This window comes from Galeopterus variegatus, unplaced genomic scaffold (genome assembly GCF_000696425.1).
Source record: "Galeopterus variegatus unplaced genomic scaffold, G_variegatus-3.0.2 Scaffold407, whole genome shotgun sequence".
Lineage (NCBI taxonomy): Eukaryota > Metazoa > Chordata > Mammalia > Dermoptera > Cynocephalidae > Galeopterus > Galeopterus variegatus.
This window is the reverse complement of record NW_007726518.1, coordinates 40,909-46,154: the sequence shown is the minus strand read 5'-3', so window position 1 is coordinate 46,154 and position 5,246 is coordinate 40,909. Positions and strand designations below refer to the sequence as shown.

The 5,246-nt window shown below is 44.3% G+C and overlaps 1 pseudogene; it reads right to left on the bottom strand.

The window, feature by feature from the left end:
* Nucleotides 1-699: 699 nt before the first annotated feature.
* Nucleotides 700-2,027, bottom strand: LOC103587021 (annotated as a pseudogene).
* Nucleotides 2,028-5,246: the final 3,219 nt, after the last annotated feature.

The window sequence follows — 5,246 nt, the reverse complement described above, 5'->3', positions numbered from 1 at the left end:
CAGAAGGCTTAACACTATCAACCTACCAGATGTGTAATTGGCATTTGTAAATCACTCCACCTTAAAACAATAGAATACACATTCTTTTAAAGTACATGAAACATTTACCAAGTTAGAATATATTCTGGGTCATAAAACAAGTCTCAAATTTAAACAGATTCAGGTCATCCAAAGTATGTTTTCTGATTGCAATGGAATTAAATTAGAAATCAATAACAGAACAATATGTGGGAAATCCCCAAATATTTGTAAACTAAATAACGCATTCATAAATAACTCATGGGTCAATGATGAAATCAAACAGGAAAATATATCGAGATAAATAATAATAAAAACGCAACATATTAAAATTTGTGAGATGTTGCTAAAGCAGTACTTAAGAGGAAAATTTATATTTATTTTTTTTAGTGGCAAGTGATGTATTTGTCTTAAAGAAGCTTGTGTTACTGAACGCAAAAGTCTGGCCTCAGTTCATGGGGTTATTAAATATATATCCTAAGGGATCAGAGTCATCTATTATAAATGGCGATAGTCCTGGGTATAAATACACATTTCTTTACAGTTTGGCTTCAGTTTTTTGATGTCCGTCAGCAGACAGTTTGTTTGAGGGGGCAGTTTTGAGGGTGCTTCTGCACCGAGAGGCGTGAGGCAGAGACTACTGGGCTGCAGGTTCGGTTGCAGGCGCTGGCTGTAGATGGTTCATGTCCAAGGGCGGAGGCAGCCAAGGTCACAGGTGCTGCAGGGCTTCTGGCCTTGCTCCGTGCAACCATCGTCACGGTGGGTGTTTTCTCACTGGCCAAAGGACTTGTGGATGTGCACGTTTCTCGGCGTGTTGTCCAGGCGCTTCTTATCTCGGGAGAAGAAGCTAGACAATCGCTTGATCTCAGACTCCGGCTGGGGGGACGTTCTCGGGTGTGCAGTGGGTGGAGTGTGGGATATTTGATTTTCTTCTTCCATTTCTTCACTCTTACAGTAGGCCAACTCCTCTTGCAACAAGAACACCTTGGACTTGAGCTCGTTCCTCTCGTGCAGCACGTCGCACAGCTCCTGCAGCGTGAACCGGGGGCAGTTGGGGTCCTAGAGATCCATGGCTACCTTCTCCGCGTCTGAGACACGCTCTTCTCCGCCCAGCTTCATCTCGGGCTCCTCCTCCCCATTCTGGCTGAGCTCGTCTCTCTGGCAGCTTCCCGCAGGCTGCCCATCTCTTGTTTCTTGGTCTGCAGATCTGCCTGCAGCTTCACCTTCTGCTGAATCAGGGCCTTCCCCTGGGCCTCCATCACTGTGGCCTGGTGCGGAAGATCATGGTTAATTTTCATTAGCCGGGTCCGCTGCTGCTGCAGAGCCTCCCACCACTGTGACCCGGTGCGGAAGATCGTGGTTGGTTTTCATTAGTCGGGTCTGCTGCTGCTGCAGAGCCTCAACGTCCTCATTTTTCAGGCCAAGCTCCCTGTCCCTGGCGCGGATCTCGTCAAGCTGCTTGTCCACCACCTCCTTCAGCTATCTTTATCACCTGCTGTTCCCGGTCTGACATGCCTTCGTGCTTCTGGAACTCCTCCTCGGAGAAGTTGACGTCCTTGTGGGAGAGGTTGGTCAGGAGCCGCTTGTTCTCCTGTAGCTGGGCTATCTGGGAAAGCAGATCCGGTGCCTCCCCTCGCCACACGTCCTCCACCAGCTCCAGCTCCTGGTGCTTGCGCTTCTTCTCGATGCGTCCATTCTCTTCAGGCGCAGCTCGTCCTGCTGGAGACACAGCTCGTCCAGCTCGAGGAGCAGCTTGTCCAGCTCCGGCGCGACGTGGTGGCAGCTGACCAGCACCACCAAGTCTCCAGGACACGCACAACCTTGGGCATGAGGCGCGCTATGGCCTCCCAGCCTTGCTGGTGGATGACCTGCTCGAACTTGTGGCTCACCAGCGAGGCGATGTCGTACACGACCGTGATGGTCAGCTCGGCCACATTCATCTCCATCGCCGACCCCCGCTCCTCCTCCATGACCCCCCTCAGGGCCTCTCTCCCACCCCGCAAACTAGTGCTACTCCCAAACTTGCCTCTGTTGGGGATAGTGCTGGGGAGCCCACCCTGGTGCCGCCAATGCAGTGCTCAGCTGGCCCGTGGGCGAGGGCGCACGGGGTGGGCAGAAGCGCTGGGGCGGCAGCCGGAGGTGAGCGTGCTGGGCTGGGGTCTGGGCCCTGGGCTTGGTCTGGGTGCTGGGCTCGGCCCGAGCCTGCTCCCCAGTGGGGGAAGGAGGAGGACAAGAGGGAAATTTATAACACTAAATGTCTATGTTGGAAAAAGAATGATCTCAAATCAGTGACCTCAGCTTCTACTTTAAGAAACTAGAAAAAGAAGAGAAAAGAAAATAATAAAAATCAGAGTAGAACTCAATGAACTCGAAGACAGAAAAATGATAGAGAAAATCAGTGTAACCAAAAGCTGCTTCTTTGACCAAATCAATACAATTGATAAACCTCTAGCTGCACTGATCAGGACAGGGGGTTGGGAGAGAAAACACAAATGATCAGTATTAGGAATGAGAGAAATCATATGATCACAGATGCAACAGATGTTAAAAGAAAGTATAAGAGAGTATTATGAACAACTTTATACCGATAATAGTCAACCTCATAGATGAAATGAACACAGTTACTTGAAAGACACAAACTATCAAAATTCACTCAAGAAGAAATAGCATTTTATTTATTGAAGACATTTAATTTGTAGTTAAAAACCCAACCACAAAGAACTCCAGGCAAAGAGTTTCATTAGTGAATAGTTTCACTGGTGAATTCTTACAAACAGCCCAGGAAGAAATGACACAAATTTGATGTAAACTCCAGAAAAATCAAAGTGAAGGAAATACTTCCTAACTCATTTTATAAGGTCAGCATTACTCTGATACCAAAACCAAAGACATAATAAGGAACAGATTTATATGCCTCATGAAATAGTTGCAAAATTCTAAACAAAATTCTAGCAAATTGAACCCAACAACATATAAGAGGGATATTACAGCCTAACACAGTGGAATTTTAATCTAGGAATGTAAAGTTTGTATAACATTTTTAAAAAAATCAATGTAATTTATCATATTTAACAAATTCTAAAAGCAGAGACCATATAATCATCTCAATAGATGCAAAAAAATTTTGGATAAAATACAACATCCATTTCTGATAAAAATTATTCGTAAACTAGGAATGGAAGAGAACTTCCTTATTTGACAAATGGCATCTATGAAAAACCTACAGCTAACATCATAGTGGTGAAAGACTGAAAGATTTTCTCCCGGGTTTAGAAACAAGGCAAGGATGCTCACTTGTATCCAGTGTTGTACTAGAGGTTCCAGCCAGTGCATTAAGGCAAGATTGGAAAGGAAGAAGTAAAACAGTCTTCATTTGCAGACAACATGAAGTATGAAGTATATGTAGAAAATCCTGTGGAATCTATAAAAATATTCTAGATCTAATAACTTAGCAAGTTTGTAGTATATATGATCAATATACAAAAACCATATTCAACAAATAATAGCAAAGAGTAATGTAAAATTAAAATTTGGAAAATAATACTGCTTATAATATCATAACATATCAAATAGAATTGAGACAAAGTAAGGCTAGGCCTATGAACCAAACTGACTCCATTTTCTCTGCAGAGGACACTTCATTACTTTTCCACTCCTTAGTCATGAGATCCCCCAGGGCACATCATTACCCCATGGCCTGCCCTGATGAAATAAACTGAGATAAGAGGGGAACAGATATTCACTGAGTTGCAAAACCCCTCCCCAAGGCTTGTTGACTGTAATTGTAAAAATTAAGTTACAGATTAGCCTTAAGACCCCTTTAGGAATTCCCTCATGCATGGAAAGCTTCAATGTGACTGCTACAGTGACCTTCTTGGGGTGATGATAATGAACACCACTACCATCTTGGACCTAGTAAGCAGGCACAAGGACCAAAGCCTTAACTGAGTATGTGCCCATGATTTAGCCAGGAAGAACAGAATGGATCACCTCCAGTGATGCTGGCCTGTACTTCTTAATTCCTTTTCCTATAAAAGACCCTCTTGGACCTAGTAAGCAGGCACAAGGACCAAAGCCTTAACTGAGTATGTGCCCATGATTTAACCAGGAAGAACAGAATGGATCACCTCCAGTGATGCTGGCCTGTACTTCTTAATTCCTTTTCCTATAAAAGACCCTGAACAGCTCTCCCACTAACACACCTTGGACTAACCACAGCCATTTGCCCCTAATCCCACTCTCCCACTTAGATCAGGTAAGGCGAGAGTTTTGTGATCCCCAATAGGCAGGACCATCACCCCTATACAACCCATAAAGATTTATGGGGATCATGTCTCTCAGGCGGAAAATGAGGATTCTAGACAGACAAAAGCGGGAGGAGGAAACCTGGTTATTGGCAAGTGGTACAACTAGAACAACTGGTTCCCCGAGGACATAGACATGCACATGTGCAAAGTGGCTACAGGAGACAAAGACAACTCCAGACAGGGAGCCCTCCCCCCATGCTGGACCAATGAGCTCCCACCAACTAGGGTGTCAATCACTTTAACCATTAGGACAGAGACTATACTCAGAGCTCAACCAATGACCAAACAACACGAATCCAACTAAGAGGACCTAAATCCCTGGGAATGTAACCATTGGTACTCTTGAGCCACTCTCTGGCTTGAGCCCGCTCCATCCTCTCTGTAGTATATTCTGGCTTTGCTAAATAAAACTGCTGTTTGTTTTTCACCTCTGGCATGTCTCACCCAATTCTTTATTCAAGACACCAAGAATCTGGATTTAGCCAGCAGAACCTGGAATTTCCTTTAAAAGTATCAAAAATAAGAAATATTTTGGTACAAATCTCAGAAAAGGTATGTGAGAACTATAACTAAAAATTACAAAATATTACTGATGGAAATTAAAGAATACCCAATTAAATTGAGAGATATATAGGGTTCATGGAGTGGAAGACTCAATACTCTATTTGTTTCTGCTCCACCAAGTGCTGGGACACCCATGCCAGTCCCCAGCATCCCCCAAGGCATGCAGGGCTTCTCTTTCACTATCGCACCCACCATCAAAGACACAGAATCCAACCTCAGAATCTAAAGAGCAGCGTGGTGGTAGCCACAGCATCTGGAAGATGATGAACGTGGGCTTCAATATTCTTGAGAAGTCATTTTCCCCAAAATTGATCTATAGATTTAATGCAATCTAAATAAACATCTCAGCATTTTTGT